Source organism: Mauremys reevesii, linkage group 4 (genome assembly GCF_016161935.1).
Source record: "Mauremys reevesii isolate NIE-2019 linkage group 4, ASM1616193v1, whole genome shotgun sequence".
Classification (NCBI taxonomy): domain Eukaryota; kingdom Metazoa; phylum Chordata; order Testudines; family Geoemydidae; genus Mauremys; species Mauremys reevesii.
Genome location: NC_052626.1, coordinates 40,041,226 through 40,058,899, shown reverse-complemented (window position 1 = coordinate 40,058,899; position 17,674 = coordinate 40,041,226). Strand labels below are relative to the sequence as shown.

Genomic DNA, 17,674 nt, shown 5'->3' with positions numbered 1-17,674 from the left:
GGGACCTATGCTGTGCAACATATTTATAAATGATCTGCAAAATGGGTAAACAGTGAGGTGACAAAATTACTCAAGATAGTGAAGTCCAAAGCAGACTGTGAAAAGTTACAAAGGAATATCACAATAGTGGATGACTGGGTGACAAAATGACAGATGAAATTCAATGTTGATAAATGCAAAGTAATGTACATTGGAAAACATAATCCCAATTGTACATACAAAACAACAGGGGTCTAAATTAACTGTTACCACTCAAGAAAGCAATCTTAGTCATGTTCTTTGAAAACATCCATTCAATGCACAACAGCAGTCAAAAAAGCTAACAGAATGTTGGAAACTATTAGGAAAGGGATAAATAAAACAGAAAATATCATAAAATCATTATATAAATTCATGGTACGCCCGCATTTTGACTATTGAGTGAAGTTTTGGTCACCCAAGTTCATAAAAGACATACTAGAATAGGAAAAGGTGCAGAGAAGGGCAATGAAAATGATGGATATGGAACAGCTTCCATATGAGAAGAGATTTAAAAAAATGGATTGTTCAGCTTGAAAGAGATGACGAAGGGGGCATATGATAGAGGTCTATATAATCGTGAATGATGTGGAGAAAGTGAATAGGGAAGTGTTATTTACCCCTTCACATAACACAAGAACCAAGGGGTTCACCCAATGAAATTATTAACCAGCAGGTCTAAAACAAACAAAAGGAAGTACTTCTTCACACAGTGCACAGTCAACTTGTGGACCTTGTTGCCATGGGATGTTGTCAAGGCCAAAAGTACACGTGGATTAAAAAAAGATTTAGATAAGTTCATGGAGGCTATTAGCCAAGATGGCCAGGGACGCAACCCCATGATCTGGGTGTCTCTAAACCTCCAAATGCCAGAAGCTGGGACTGGGCGGCAGTGGATGGATCGCTTAAAATTATCTTGTTTTGTTGATTCACTCTGAAGTATCTGGCACTGGTTACTGTCAGAGAGAGGCAACTAGGCTAGAGGGGCCATTGCTCTGACCTGGTATGGCCATTCTTATAAGAACCTACCACTTATCTCACACAAGTAATTGAGCAGATGATAAAATCAGTCTTCAGTGACCTCCTCTGGATTCAAAGCAACAACCTAGAGATGAAAGACTCTGTCATCTCACTGCCACGCCCCTGAGCCACCCCAGTGACTGCTGGGAAACAATTCAATGCTGAGGCTTTACAGGCCAGCTTGCCTTCTGCACTCCTTTGTATACAGGGTGCTGCAGCCAGTCCACATGAATCGTCTTGCATTGTGCTAGATGAAGTAAATCTGAAAGGGCCAAATGCTTTTTGCTCCATCTAATCCCTAATCCTTTTGCATTAGCTGCTCAAGGTGGTAATTACCATTCTGCCCCTGTCCGCGGCAAGGGGAATTAGCTTTGGCTGATTTGCTGCAATGTTGTACTGTCCGAACCAATAATAACTTTGTTGACATTCCAAACATGAAGCGAAATCTATTTGAAAAGCAGCACGAGGACTTGCAGGCTCTACGCTTTGGCTGATATTAATTTTCCAACACGGGGCCACGGGGGCGGGGGGCAGCGCTGGAAAAGAACAACTCTTCCAAGGAGTAAATACCAAACAGCATGCTGCTAAATTGATTTACACATGTTAAAATGTTTCCGCCTCTGGATTTATCTGACTGCTCTTTGTCTGGCTATGAAAGAGGTAAACCTAGATCTTGTATCAGACAAGACGATAGCCGGGGGGGACCATGAAAAGGGTTGCCCTTGTAGCTAACGTGCCTTGTGAACATAGTTGTGCCTTTGCGTGTTATTTTCTGAGGCTCTTCGCTGCTCAGGAATTTCAAAGCCTCTTTGCTGTGTTTTTCTGGACCTTTCATGTGGCTGCTCTCCCATCCCCCCTTCTGTGTGAGTAGTCGTAGGTCTTTCAATTTTTTTAACCAGTCAGCAGCAGCTGCCACTCTACCCAGAATGATGAGCTGTCAACTGCAGAGTGACCTGGTTACACAAGCTAGAGAAGCAGAGAGGAATAACCATGTCTGACTCGGCTTCCCAGCTTCTCTGAAACAAGAAAATCTTCCAGGGCTGAGGTAATCCTGGTGCTGCTGGGATGCACAGCTCATCTGTCAGGCATATATAATCAAGGTCAAGGAGACTGCCTTTCTGCAACTCACTCCTCTTTAGCATGTGTATATGTCTGGGGTGCGGGAGGCTAAGGTGTGCATAGGATAATGATAACCCACTTGTGTGCAGTGTGTCTGCTATCAGTACTGGGCTCCTCTCTTGAGCTGCTCTCTTAAATGGGAGGTGACTAAGTGGGCCATATGCAGATGTACAAGTAGGCGTGCGACATACTTTGCATAGCTGTTTGTCACAACTTGTTGTGTTGGGCTCTTCCGAGGTGTGCTCCTATCTCATCAGATTCCACTTCACAGAGGCAAGCGGTGCAGTTCTAAGGTAGAATCCCACACAAGGCATTTCATTTAAATAGACAACTCTTAACAGCGCCCCCTACAGGGCACCATTCATCCCGCTCTCCTTAATTCAAACACCCAGGAAGCTACATGGGGGAAGGGATCTCTTGCCATTTTTCCAGCCTGTGAAGTGCCTACTACACCTATGGCCATGTACAAATTAATAATTATTAATAATATATTTCTGTTTTCCTTGCAGAGAAGCCTTTTATACAATACATACTTTATGCTTACAAGTGCTATGCCCCCAATTAAACCAGAGGGTTTCATGATCTTCCTGTGAAAATAACAACAATTGGCCCTTTCAAAGCAAGTACAAATATTATTTAATTAAATCTCACTACTCCCCCACTGCGAAGTGTCACTATCACCATTTGCAGATGGGGAAACTGAGGCACAGAGAGGTAGCGGTCCAGCTCCTCAAAGGTAGTTAGACATTAAGAGTGGGACCACCACCCCGGTTTGTCAGTCCAGAGGTACTGCACCCGCCTTCCATGCAACATTGAAGAGGCACGTTAACCACGACACCCCAACATTGTCCAGTGATTCCAATGTCTCGCGTCCACCCCAGCTGCCTTACTGCTACAAAGGCACTTTACCACCGTAATGACCTCAACAACAGAAATAGACCCGATGTCACCAGACGTTTCCGGTACTGCCTCCTGAAGGGAGGGCGTATCCCTCCTCAGTCGAGGTCAGCGTTTCACCACCCTTGCTGAGAACAGCTTGGGCAATATCCCACCGATCCCTCCTAAGGTGACGAACGTTTTGCCAGAACACCTTTGAGGCCGTCCGGTAGTCATTCTCCATGGTCTTTCCAAACTCATCCCAAGCCCGGGTTTTTGCTTCAATGACTGCCACAGCCACAGCCTTCTTCACCAGCCGGTACCTCTCAGCTGTAACAGGAGTCCTTCGCCTTGACAGCTCCCCTCAGCACTGGTGTCCACCAGCGGGTCCTAGGGTTGCCACCATGACAGGCACCGAACTTAAAGTGGCAAAAGAGAATCAGGCCCAGGGTGGTAGGGCAGATTTATTTATGAAACACATTTTAAATGTTGCTTGCTTATGTGTCTGGAGTTTCGAGCTCAACATCAATCTAAAGAAAGAAAGAAATGGGTTTATTTGGAGGGTGGCTGCCCAGTGGAGCTGTCTGCTGCGAGGCACTTGGCTCCAGGAAGCCGCGAGCCTCCTGTCAGCTGACTCCTTAATAGCGCCTCTAACTTTAATAAAACGAAGATGGAAGAGATTGCTAAATGGCGGCTAATAAATAAAGTGACGCGCAGGGAGCCTAGTAATATAATATTGCTCTTAAAGGAAATATGAAAAATAGTAATCATGGCCATTGTTATTACTATCTTGTCCTTCAATGTGCCTAAACTATCCATCACACTGATAAGGCTGAAAGAAATACCCAGCGTTTAGCAATACAAGATGCATACTTCACAGCGCGGTCAGTCACAGCAAGCATGTGGCTGCCTTTTCTGCATCCATTCTGTGCCGGAACCTCTTTCACTTTGGTGCCTCCTATGGGTGTCAGATAAATCAACAGTACTGAAGCGGAAAGACCCCAACAGCATAGCCACCCATAGGGAAATAGTCATCCTTCATCAGAACGAATGGAACCCTGAGTAGGACAGTAACAAGGCAACGTGGGCGGGGAATTTATTTTGATGTATTCACATATCTAAAATACACTGCAGTCAGCCATTAGGGCCTGTTGTGGGGGGTGGTGGTGGTAGCCTGTCTCAGTTGAGCCTTGAGTGGGGGAAAGTCCATTGAAAGTATCTTGCCACTGCTAGCTTTGCACAAGATGTTGACGCTCAGTATTACAGTAGTAGAATTTTACTCTGAAGAAATGGTATGTTGCTTAACTTACTATTTTTCAATTATGTTTTCAGATGATGAGCATTAATAAGTACAGAATAATACGAATTAGGGACTGGCAAGATGATCTTAGGTCAGCTACTTCAAGCCTCTGCCTTATAGCTTTGTTCCCCACAGTGTATTCTCCAGGCCTCTGCCCAGTCCAGTTTACATGATTCATGGAAAGGAATTTCTACCATTTTCATGAGGAGACTACTCCACTGACCTGCTGTTAGGAATAATATTCCTGGTATTCAGCTTACAGTCAGTGTCTTCTCATTCCTGCTAGTAAGAGCCCCTGGCAAACCCACCCCCACTCCCATGCAGCTCCTCTTTTTCTGTTGAGGTCAACTAGGCATCAGACACCGAGCCAGGAATTCCTAAATTCTAATCCTGGGCCTACCACCAACAATTAGTGTGGCCTTGGGCGAGTCCTTCAACCTCGCTTCCTCAGTATCACCTTCTGTAAAAGGGGGATAATAATATTTTTTTTACCATAGTGACCTACCCTGGGTGATGTGAAAGTTTATTATTATATGTGTGCAGAGCCGATGGGAGATCACAATTGCTGAGTACTTTTGTTGGTATTTACCCCCTTCAAACATTTAAGAGGCTACAGACCCTGAAACTCAGGCATCCAAATTAAATATTGTTAAACATGAAACATAAATCACACTCATGCACTGGCATGCTGAGTGAAGGCTGCCACTCGGGTTTTAACTCAGCTCATTATGCAGGCACTGTAGCAAGGCTGGTCTTCTACCCAAGGACCTCACAACACTAGGTCATGTTGTAAGATGGTTCCTTACAAATAAATTGTACAGCAGTTGCAGAGGCTGCTGAGCAAAGAGACAAGAGACTGAGCAAAGAGACAGTCGGGAGCTCCGGGCTGGGCAGTGTGGTGCGGGAGGAGGGGGGAGAAGGGGGTGAGGGCTCAGACTGGGGGTGCAGGCTCTGGGGTGGGGCTGGGAATGATGGATTTGGGGTGCAAGAGGGCAGGAGGGGGATCAGGGCTGGGGCAGGGGTTGGGGTGTGGGGAGAGGCTCGGGGGTGCAGGCTCCAAGTGGCACTTACCTCAAGCAGCTCCCAGAAGCAGCGGCATGTCCCTTCTCTGGCTTCTATGTGAGGCACGGCCCGATGGCTCTGCACGCTGCCCCATCCGCAGGCTCTGCCCCTGCAGCTCCCATTGGCTTTGGTTCCTGGCCAATGGGAACTGCAGGGGTGGTGGTTGGGGCAGGGGCAGCATGCAGCTATGCCGCTGCTTCCGGGAGCCGTGTGGTGTGGCCCACGACCCTGATCCCCATCTGGAGCACCAGAGTGCTGGAGCAGGGCAAGCCACAGACCCCACTCCCCAATGGGAGCTCGAGGGTTGGATTAAAATGGCTGGCAGGCTGGAGCCAGCCTTTGGGATGTAGTTTGCCCACCCCTGGTCTAAACAGCTGCCCAGATACCCCACCATTAGGGGCAGTATAAGGAGGAGTAGGGGTGCTTACTGGGAAGTGAAGAGGACTGACATGGGTCTGTCACACTGGTAAAATAAATATTTTCTTAGTGACATATGAATTGCTGAAGCGACAACCCAGGGCAAACTCCTGCATCATGTTGTCTCATCACTCACTGCACAGTGTCAAGCCAAAATAAGTTTGAGGAATGCTTTATTGGTCCCTGTGATGGAGTGTTCAGCCCACCCCACCCCTGAAGGGGTTAAGGTGGCCCAGAAGAGGCCAATTAACCTTCATAGTTGCACCTGGAGGTAGGCACAGGGCTGTATAAATTACTAACTGCTGCTGATGCCCAGCTGGGAGAGAAGCTGGGCAAGGAATATAAAGAGAGGAAGTTTGTAGTAGCAAGGGGCTGTCAGGGGAGAGAAGGAGAACTAGCCCTAGGGTCAATCCCAGATGAATTGTGAAGAAAGTAAGTCTGAGGGTAGGAGGAAGCCCAGGGAAACAGCAGCAAGAGGGAGACTGTGCAGACCGTGGCTGCTGGTTATAGGGTCCCTGGGCGGAACCCAGTGTAGAGGAAGGGCCTGGGTTCCCCTACAGTCACTGGGAAGTGGTGCAGGACTGTTGGAGGCACCATGCAGACAGTTGGTCTGGCGAGACTTTGATACCCCAGAAGGGGAGACCATATGTTGACCTAGCTGGAGGGATGAATTGCAAACGGGGAACTGTGAACTACAGGAAGAGTGACCACTCCAGTGAAGGAGTGACCATTGGCAAGGGGTGCCATAGGTAAAGAAAGCTGCTATGCCACACCCAGTCAGGAGGGGTCACTCTTGCAGTGAGTGGAAACCCATTACAGTCCCCTCAAAATTAGGACCACCCTCATCTTAGTCCAAGTCCCAGCGGGACAAGCATCCACGTCAGAAAAATCATCAGTGCCACTGGTGTGAAATGGTCCCCCTCTGACTGTCTCAACAGAAAGTTAAGTACTGGGTAGGTTATGGAGACTGAATTTCCCTCGCATATCTACAGGAAGGTCCTTCCAGGGAGGACTAAGAAGCATTGGTCATTCAAAGGCATAGATAACCAAGCTGCCTTCTGACTTCCAAATTCATGCACTAGTGCAGGGTAGTGCAAGCATGTGTGTGAATTTTGCACTAGTGCTGCTGCTCAGCCTGTCCTTGCTGTGTGTGTAAATAGGACGGATGTCTGCCCACCTCCAGGGCTGTGTATCTGGCACCCCTTGCCAGCAGGAAACATTCACAAAAAATGAAAAGCATGACAAAGTTTGGGAATATCCCAGAAAAAGTGGGCCAGGATATTTCCTCACAATCCTCACATCCCCTCTTTCCACTGCCATAAACTGTCATAGGAAAGCAGAGGCAAATGTTTCATCTCTAGACCTGACTGGAGCTTTGGCAAGAAGTTCTGAGAACAATAGGTAATTTTTAAGGGTTCTGGGGGCATTTTATCAAGAAAAGATGATAAATCAACCTGTCCAGGATTTGAGTGGAGGTCTCCCATGCGGGACAGCAGAGAATGTCGACTGCTAGCCGCTCATCAGTTGAACAAATATGGACAACTGTACAAAGGCTCTTTGCTGACAGCTAATGAGCACCATCCGCTCCCACTGATCTGGCACCATTTGGACAAAGTGAAAGGTCACCTGGCAGCTGAGAACTTCCAACTCATTCCACAAAACTTTCCCCAGTGCCACCAATTGTTTGGCCTCCATCCCAGCTGGCTCCCCAGGACCACCCAGCCTGTCCCCCTCAGTCAGTGACAGCGAACTGCAAAGGCAATTACCTAGCCGCCAAGTTAAATTAGCACCGTTGAGCTCTCTCTCTTTTTTCTCTCTCTCACACACTGAAGCACTCACCTGAAATTAGCAGCGGTCGGCGCTTTGCAGAGGTGAATACGATTGTGATTATGAATGCACTTCTTGTTTGTCTTTTCAGTGCCGAAATCCTGTCAGCGAGGAGAAGCGATAATAACATGCTATTAAGTTCTTTCTGGATAATGTAATTCAGGAGTCAGGAGGCAGTTTGGTCATTTATGCCTATGTAAAGCTTAGAATAATTTTTCAGTGTCATTATCTTCTATTTCAAAGAGCCCATTCCAAATATCAATATACAGACCCTTCTCTGAACCACCTCCTCCTTGTTTTTATGGGCTTCTCCCACCTTTTATTCTTGTCAGCTCTGAATTTTCAGGGATTTTATTTCTGTTTCCAGCCGTCGTTCACTGCCCTGCTCCCCTCCCCCGCACCTCTCTCCCTCCCTCCCTTTCCCTTTAGAGTGAATTTAGGAATTTACTAATATTTATTTAGCATCTATAAATTGAGACCAGCTCCTCACAGATGCTGAGCGCCTGGGAAATGGCTGCCTGTGATAGCAGAGGAGGTCAGTTCAAATCTCAATACTGGCAGAGTGCAGTACATTCTTTCAAAACGAAGAGAGAATAGCCAGGCCTGTGATATTTAACAGTAGGCATATTCCCCCCAGTGCCACTTGGTAAATATCTAAATACACTGTAGAGTATTCAGTGATATTCCTGTTCCATTATTTATCGGGAGCAGAACTGCTGCGAGGGCCCAGGAGGGCTAGTGGGTTAATAGAGTCACTGCTCAGTTCTAGAGAGTGGGAATCAAATCCACTGAGATCACATATGCAATGAATTTAGTTGCCTCAGCCTAGCCCCCAGGGACCATTTGTCCATAGTGCCAAATTACCATGAAATTCAACTCAATAGCAGGCTGTGCTGTGTCAGGCCCAGGATGGGAAAAGCAGGCAGTGCTGAGGAATACTGGCAGAGCTGGGGGGGCTCAGACCTGGAATAGCAGGGGGAGTTTCAAGTCAGAGATGAGGAGGATCAGTAGAGCTGTGCTGGGAGCTTTCACTTTGCCTGTCTGCTCTACAATTGATTGTAGGCAGCACTATTGGGCCCTCAACTTCATGTGCCCCAAATACATCCATAGCATGTAAGGTCTCTCCTGTCACAAGGAGATGGCAGGCTTCTGGAAGCACTCACCTCCCTTCTGACCCTCCAATGCATCTGACCAACCTGCATTTGGGTGAGTTTCACTCTCCCTCCAGGGCCAAGTAAAATCCAATCAGTGTCTCTTCCCACACTGGTGTCTCGCCCAGAGCCCCTGCTGGGCAACTCGGCTGATCTCTGCCAAAACCCAGAGCAGGAACAAGTCTCACAGTCTGTCAACAGAGAAAGAATCTTGGCCAAGTCCAGCACAGGCTGGCCAAGCACAAGGAGCTGAGAAACTTCAGGTGTGGAATGGTAGAATCTCTCCTGGCTACAAGCATTATCTATGGCCATCTCAAGAATGCAGCCTGAGCTACAGGCTGCAACATGCTGACTTGTGTGCATGTGAGTAGTCACGGTCACTGTTGCTGTCCTTTGAAGACACACACCTGAGCAGGTCTGGGAATGTATCAGTTCCTTCTCTGGTTTGTTTGCATAGACACCACTGCCTCCTACTAGACTTCAGAAATACTTATTAATTATTATCAACTCTCCCAGCTGCCCTCTGTTGGCCTCTTGTTAACTGGCTAATTTTTCATAGGCATCACAGTAGTAGGAGAGTGGCCTTGCAGTCTAGTTCAGGGCACGTGTTCCATACGTTCAGACTGGCATGGAAAGAAACCCATGCACATTTGCAAAAGACACAGTCAAATGGTGAACGGGTTCCCTCTCCTGAAAGAGCTTCTCCGTTAGCCCTGCTGAGTGAGTCCTTTGTTCTCGGCACCAAAGATCATGAGCTCAGTGCTCTGGCAGGCAGCACCCCAGCGTGTGTGACTGCGTGGTACGTGGTCATGGATCGCTAGAATACTCCCTTCTCAGGAGCAGAGCCAGAGGAGGCATGTGCCATGCATTAGTAGCAGCAGCAGCTAGCCTGTTCCGGATGGGTTCTTGCTCCCTCTCCCTGGGCACAGCCTCTCCATATGAGTTATATGCTGAGCTTGATGCATCATTATGTTCTTTGCTCACGCTTTTGTCTAGTGGGTGCTTCAGCGTATGCAGTTAATGGATATTTTTGCCCTGAAATAGCCCCCAGGAAAGAAAGCACAGAGGCTCCTTAACAGATGCAACTTCAACACCAGCCTACACTACAAGCATGAAAACAGACAGATGTCTCTGAGTGAATGCAGCAAAAATTACCATCCAGAACTGGGGCTGGAAAACAATCAGGCTCCTCTTCTGCATGCATAGGGCACAACTGAAGAGGAGACTTTTATTTCATTAAGTTAATTGGCAACAGTTTCTGAATTGCCAGATGTGGACTTAACTTTGCCTCTGGGTCCTGGAAAATGCTCTCTGCCATGTTTAAAAAGATAAAGGCAAAGGCATAAAACTCCTTCTGTTTCCTGCATGCTGTCTCTGTCATTGCTTTGGAGCTGATGGAAGGGGAAATGTTCTTCCTTTTGCACCTTGTTTTTCCCAGGGAGGGTCGCAGGCTTTCCGCTGCTGAGGAGAGAAAGTTTGTAGGATTCAAATAAGATTCAGCCCCACTCTGTATTGTGGAAGGAGCTAACCGCTTCTGAAAGCAGATGATTGAGACTCAAGTGCCAGCCAAACCAGAGGGAGGAGCCACAATGTTAGCACGCATGGTCTCATTTGCATAGAAGGTGTAGTATAATCTGCACAGAGTGCAGACCCATGTGTCTATCAGTGCCTAGAAGGTGCAGGCTCATTAGCATAGTGCAGTGGTTCTCAACCTATTTACCATGGTGGGCTGCTTATGCAGCTCTCCGAGTTATGTGGGCTGCATCCACACACACTATATACTATCTGTATGGCCCTTAGGATGTCACATGGGCTGCAGCTGTGTGTTGATTGGGCCGTGAATTGAGCACCACTGGCATAGTGGCATGGCCTCCTTGCCATATATGGAATGACATAAGCAGCATACAGGGCTTGAGGCTGTGGCTCTATTTACATAGCAGATGTGGCTTTATACACCTGGGCAATGAAGGCCTAGGTGTGGGTGTTGGGGTGTGGCCCCACTTGCACAGGGGCTTTGATTGACTGCATAAAGGGTGTGGGTGCAGTGACTTGCAGCTGATGCTAGCTATGGTAAGGTCACAACTGTGTGGCTCTCCCTGCTGAAGCTGTGTACAGTGTCAAACTGCAATCTGCTACAAGGGAAAAAGGAGTAACAGGAAAACAGGATTGGACATTCCAAGGGCTGTGTCCTGTGCAGCATCCATGGTTTAAAAGAGCAAGGCCCAGCTGCCTACTCAGAGTGCAACCAGCCTAGTCTGCCCAGCCCAAGCCCATGGCTGCCCTCATCCTGCCTGTCTGCTCTGCCCATGCACAGGCAGCTCGCAAAGCCCAGTTTCTCTCCCTCTCATCCCATCTGCAATAGACCTTCTTAGGCCTCCGCCTTCTTGTCTTTAGCTGCTACCCCAGCCCAGATCCCCTCTTCTTCCCACGTGGGGCCAGCCCTCTCAGCCTGACTCCCCTCTCCCCCTTTGCATGTGGCCAGCCAATCCAGCTCTGCTTCAGGCTCAGTGGGTTGTGATGTCATAATTCCATGATGCTCTGCCATTCCTTAGCACCTTCCATGCAAGGATCTGAAAGCCTTTAGCAAACAGGAAATGAATTTAGCCTCACCAATCTCTGGCAGTTGAGAAAGATTATTCTCCCCATTGTACAGATAGGGAAACTGAGGAACAGAGCAGAAGAATGACTTACCCAAGGACAGTGTCTACAGCAAGACTGGGAATGAAGTGCAGTCTCCTTCTTCCCTAGTTCTGTGTTTTCCCCACTAGATGATACTTTCTCCTTTCCTGTCCTAACTTTATGAAGCTGATCTGGATGAATCCCCTACCATGGTAGTTTGGGATGAGGCGTCTGTTCCTTCCACCAGCAGTCTGGACAAAGTGACATTTGAATTTGGCAGCAGAGTGGCTGGGCAGGATAAGGGCCTGTCAGGTATGTACTAGTTCTCAGCCTCAGCTGGGGATTCAAGGTTAACATGCTGCTGTATCTGTGATATACCAGGGGTTTATCATCTGTTTTAGGTTACTCCTGAAAATAAGATTACTGGGTTTCCAGCACCGGCACAGCTGAGAACTATCACACACTGTGGGACAGATAGCTAGGCCTGGAATAGCAGACCAGGACTGAGCTGCATCAGCTGAGCAGTGTAGAGAACTGGAATGGCTGGGAATGCTGCAGGTCAAGCCTGCACCACCCCATACTTGATAAGAATGTTCCCTCGGGTCCAAGTGCAGAAGTTCTATTAGCCATGGTTAAACTATCAAGCCAGTAGCAAGAGTAATGTTGTCTGCCCCAGCCACTAGGGGGTAACTATTACAGCTGCTCACATACCGCCCACAGTATGAGCATGCATGATGCAGTTCACATGCAGGGCTTTTTTTCCCAGCCATCTGCTGATGTTTTCTTTTTTTGTTTTTCTTTTTTTGTCTGATTGTTGTTTTAAAACCCTATTTCACAGTGGAAATAAGTAAATCCATCCTCACTCACTGCATCTTCAGCCAATCAAGCTGCAGGAGCCAGAGAGACTTCCCAGTGTGTGGGTGCCAGAGGATTGTGTCAGACCCTTGCATGTTGATGGGCCTTTTGGTTGATGGGATTATCCATTCAGAAAATGAGGAGACAATCTTCAGAGGAACAGACTAGGAGGAGGTGGCAGAGTTAATCTCACTGTTCAAGGGCGGCCATTGTGGAGGGAGACAGTGGGCAAGAGTCAAGAAACAACACTCCCTATGGAGGGGGAAACATGGGGGTGGGGAATGGGACAAAAACAAACAGACAAAGAGAAAAGTCAAGGACTCTTGCCTCCTGTGAGTGACAGGAGGGGATCTCTGCATCCCAGCAGCAAGGGACTCATAACTCACCATCCCAAGGGACCATTTCAGGTTCTCTGCCAGGAAATAGAGGTCACTGTGTTCAGAACCAGGACAAGTGCAGAGTGCAGTGTAGCGGTTAGTGTCTATATATCACCACTGCCCTCTGCTGGATGGAATCAGAACTGCTTGATCACGTGTCACATGCCCTGTATGGCTAACAGATAATTTCCTTTAGCTCAAGTGGTAGAGGGCACTCTGCTTCTGAAAAAGAATTTGAGCTCTCGCCTGCCTTATAAAGGCTGTGCTGAGTGACTACAGTATGATATATAGAGATGGCTATCAGCTCTTGGGTAGACACATTTCATCACGCAAAGAATTTAACGTGGGTTTTACACCAGACCTATTGCATGGGGCAGAGGGTTTCATCACTCTCCGTGCATCTTCAGCCTGGTCAGCCATATCCAGTGAAACTTGTTAGTTCTCTACCTTATACTGAATCTTAACATGTTAATTTAAGGCTTCCACTAACCTGAGGGACACTTCCACATAGCTCCTTCTATTACAAGTGCTTTGAGATTTATGGATTAAAAGTATTGAAATTTCTAAGTGTCAGTGCCTGAGATACAAAATAAATAACAATGGCAATTAAAACATCTGTTTTACCTTGTTATGGCAGGCATCAGCAGGTGCCACTCTTACAAATAATCTCCCAAGTTATTTTTCCTAGCATGTGAGCAAATGTTCAGTTTTGGGAAGACATGCTGTGTAGTGTTAGTCTGGGTTATGCAAGGCTCTGTGTAGAGGTGGTCAACGTGGGAGAGGGAGTTGTATGAGCAGCAGGAGAGGTTGGTCTCTGAGTCAATTCTTGAGGCGGAATTGCTGGCCATTGGGCTGAGAAGATCCCTGAAAGAAGGGTGTACCCTGCAGGCTGTTTGACCATCTCTGTTCTGGGACTGGTTTATATGTGTAAATAAAACAAGTTACACTCCAAATAAACCCAGATGCCACATCACTATTTCTCTTCCACTGGGAAGATGGCCTGCAGGGCCCTGAACGTCTGCTATCACAGAGGCAGAAGGGCAACACCAGAGCCAGAGAGAGCCACTGGTGTTGGAAGGAGCAATGTTAACCTTGAGTATGATTTTGAAAACAGTCTTTTGAGCATAGGAACTTCCAGAGTGGATCAGACCAGAAGCCCATCTAGGTCAGAATTCCCTCTCTAACAGGGCCAGTACCAGTGCTTCAGAAGAAGGCACAAGAAACTCAATAGTGGACTTGCATTTAAGGGAAATTTCTTCCTACCCCTCTACCTAATCAGTGCTTGGCATAAGCCCTGAAACAGGTGTTTGTCTCCTCTGATTTTTTAAAAAAAGTCCTGTCGAATGTAACTGAAGTTCTCTCATTCATATTGATATAGTGCTTTACAAATACTGAATTATTGTTACAGGGTGAGCAGGCCCTTCATGAGGTTCTCAAGCTCTAGGTCCCATTTGTGGCTGGTTTTCCTCCTGGATATAGGAAGGCCTGTCGGGAAGTTGGATATAAAGCACTTCCTACCACCAACGAGGGAGCTACATCCTGGTGAGTGCAGCAGCTGGCTGAGGTAATTCTCCAGAGACTGGGTAGTGGCTAGGGCAGGCATGGATTGCTATGGAGAGGGAGCTGGGAGGGGGGCTGAGAGGAGGTTGGCTAGAGAAGGCCAAGAGAGAGGCCCACATGCAGATAGGTGGGAAGTAGTCCTGGGAATCGTGAAGTGAGTGGTTTGGTGCTGAAGGTGGGCAACTGATCCATTGTACAGAGTTCCAGGGTCCAGGCCTGGAGCGGAGGGAGACCCTGGGGTTCCCTACAATGCTACCTACTGGTGGGTTTGTAACTCCTGTGGGTTTGTAACTCACAGCTGACAAAGTAAATCCAACAATTATCTCCAGCTTTCCTCCAGTGACTTGGAGTAATGTGATTATCCCTAGCTGACAGCTAGGGAAACTGAGGCACAGAGTGTTTATTTGACCTGTCACAAGTTCACAAAGCAAGCTAGTGGCAAAGGGAGGAATATAACCAGGAGTTATAAGCTACGGGTTCCATGCCGAGTCCACTAAGTCAACTTCCCTTTCTTTGAATGATCTTCCTCCACCCGTGCCCCCACATTCCCTTGCTGCCTTCAACCACAATGCAGCACTGTTGATTGTCTAATTAGTGATGGAACTTCTGAGGTTCTAGCATCCATTCTGATAACCCTCCCTCCCAAAGTCAGACCCTTACCCCCTCACTTCCGTGATACAATGAATTTTGTGCTGGTGAAAGATACTCTCATAGCAGCACTGGACACTGATCATTTCTGACTACTCCCAGAACGGGGACAGTCCTGGCAATGGCAGGGCGAGCTCTCTGCAGGCTACCCTGTGCCCCAACCCTATGCTGGAGGGATTTCCCTCTAGGGATGAAAAGTGTGTTCTGTTCCTGTGCCCCATTCAGCCTTTGTCCAATCTGCCGAGGTTGTCAGCATGAGGGATAATTTGTGCCAGCTGTAGTGGTGGTGTGTGTGATATGGACTCCTGCCCACTAGAAACTGGACTAAAACGCATGACTCATTTCACATGCCATTTCTGATTATGAGCTTTATTTCTAAATACTCCTTCTCTTACCACACTGAGAACTTTACCACTGCACCCATTGCTTGAGAGTGATTTTAAAAAACTGACTAGAATAGAATCCCACAGGGAACATTCTCTAGGTTCTTAATGCCTGGTTTGCAGAGTTTAATTACAAATCCACCATTAAATCAAAAAGAAAAATAAGAGCCACTGCCTGGGTAGGACCTACACATAAACACAGCTCTCACTTGCTAGATTATTAGATGTTCTCATGCCTTCTGACAAATGAGGCAATTCTGAAAGGCCAAGAACTCCTTCAAGCTGACTAGTTAAGACAGACTCTTACATCTCCTTATTCAATATATTCAGAGCAGCCTGTACCATGTATGAGGTTCCCTCATCTGCTTCCCAGGATGTGGTTGGTAGTGTAGGATGCGCCAGGATACTTCTACCTGCAGCCAGAGATAAACCCATTGGTTTTTCGGTAGTGACCTCACTGAGGAGTCAAATCCTCTTGCAAAGAGTGGAGAGTTGAACAAAGAAATGCAAAGGCTGATTAGCCTTTGGCATTTCCCTTCTGTGGTACTGTCAGGGGTGAGATAGACATGGGGAAAGGGAGCCTGGGCCCCTTGAGCTGGGCAGAGGGAGATGCAGGAGATGTTAAAAGCTGCCCTGCCATTACAGATGGGACAAAACGGGAGGCTGGATAGCACACACACATAATAATCAGCAACTCGTTAAGGATTCTAATCAGGCAGAAATATTTTCCCGTCAGCTCATTACAAAATGTAAGGAGGTCACAGCTCTGGGTCATGGCTGCTTTTTCTCCTGCTGGAGATAACAAATGCATTTGCTGGAGCCTTTGGTAGCTCATTTGTTATGATATGTGAGCGATAGGCAAGGGTGGGGAGGGACAGTCAAGGGGGGGTCGAAGCAGGCAGACTACCAGGAGGAGTGAGTGTTGCTAACAGGCAATTTGAAGTCAGGGAGAGTGCGTCCTTTGGTGCCTGCAGCATCAGCATCTGATGAAGTGGGTTCTAGCCCACGAAAGCTTATGCCCAAATATATTTGCTAGTCTCTAAGGTGCCAGAAGGACTCCTTGTTATTTTTGCTGATACAGACTAACACAGCTACCACTCTGAAACCTGCAGCATCACTGGCATTTCTCAGTTTCCCCTGCAATGTTTACACAGAGGGATATTGAGGCAACCCCTCTCAAAAAAAGCCAGTTAAAGGGCTGATTGGGGGGAACACGCTGCCCCAGCCAGCAATGGGAATAATCATACATTTGGCTGCACCTTTCACCCCACAGCACTTCACAGACTTGATACATGGCTACACATGGTTCATTTCATTCAGCCTTGGAAATAGGATGCAGACAACGCTGGGGCGGAGTGTGGCAGCTGTCAAACAGCCCCACAGCAGTTTTGGGCAGGAACTGAAGAAGGGAGAATATAATAACCCAATTTGGCATGGGCCCTTTCAAGCGGTCTGTGTTCTACAGTGCTTTCTGGCTGTAGGTTCCTTCTTCTGATTTGCTTCAGCTGAGTTGGAAAAAACATAGAGCAGAAGAGAGGCTGGACTAGAGGGCAGTCAAGCACCCAGGGGAGGTGAGAGTAGGGGGCAGCAGGGAACAACAGGGGCCTAGAAGTTGCAGCAGGAATTGAGGCGGAGTGAGGACTCCATAGGCTCAGGAACTGATCACTATTTTCAGGAGGGAAGGGGCAGGGACAGGCAGCAGACCTATGGGGCTGGGGTTGACGGAGTGGAGGCCGAGGTGAGGAGCAGAACACTGCTCCTTTAAGAGAAGGGGAAGGAGACACAGGGAGCAGCAGCTGGAGTTCTTGGTCTTTTCTGAGAATGGGAGGGGGACTAGCGAAAAGGTCACATTCAGGAGGAGCTGGGAGGCCGAGGGCTTCCAGCACCTATCAGAGGACCAGTGAGTAGGCGACTGCAGCAGCAAAGGGACCCTGCTGAGGGGCAGGAGTTGAGCAATGGGAACTGGTTCTCCTGCTTGGTAGGGAGGTTGCCAGTGAGCTCCATGGAGCTGGATGCAGCTGCTGCAGCCATACATCTACCCACAAGAGAACAGCCAAGAGTGTAACAGTGACTAGTGATTTTGAGTGCCCAGCTCAAGACACCTAAAAGGCTTTGACTCTCAGAGAGTGGGTGCCCAGCACTACCTGAAAGTCAGTGCCCTTTAAGGTGTCTCAGGTTGGACACCCAAACATTAAGACATGAAAATCACTGATCATCCTTAAATCTTATTCAGTGCCATTAGTAGCCCCTCAGTGCAGCCCCTCTCCCCATTGAGTCACCCATGACAGTCCCTGAAGCATAGCTCTCCCTAGCAGTGCACTGGGGGCCATATTGATTTGGAGAGAAATTGCTGAGCCACCTCCACTCCCTGTAGCACACTTCCCTTTAGCCCAGCACCGGGTACGTCTACACTTCAAGTGGGAGTGTAATTCCCAGCTGGAG

The 17,674-nt window shown here is 47.8% G+C and overlaps 1 protein-coding gene and 1 long non-coding RNA gene across 3 annotated transcripts in view; one reads left to right on the top strand and one right to left on the bottom strand.

The window, feature by feature from the left end:
- Positions 1-2,303: 2,303 nt before the first annotated feature.
- Positions 2,304-12,709, bottom strand: LOC120404782. 2 transcript variants are annotated; one of them, XR_005598177.1, is made up of 3 exons: positions 12,651-12,709; positions 7,652-7,740; positions 2,304-3,563 (listed from the first exon to the last, which is right to left on the bottom strand). It is a non-coding gene; the product is annotated as an uncharacterized LOC120404782 (long non-coding RNA). The 2 variants fall into 2 exon arrangements; XR_005598176.1 differs by lacking the exon at positions 12,651-12,709 and adding an exon at positions 11,482-11,924.
- NRXN3 (neurexin 3) overlaps positions 11,088-17,674 on the top strand; it is a 1,505,977-nt gene continuing 1,499,390 nt past the window's right edge. Inside the window, exons 1-2 of the mRNA XM_039537764.1 lie at positions 11,088-11,721; positions 14,050-14,183. The gene's annotated coding sequence lies outside the window, so the exon portion shown is untranslated. The remainder of the gene's footprint in view (positions 11,722-14,049; positions 14,184-17,674) is intronic.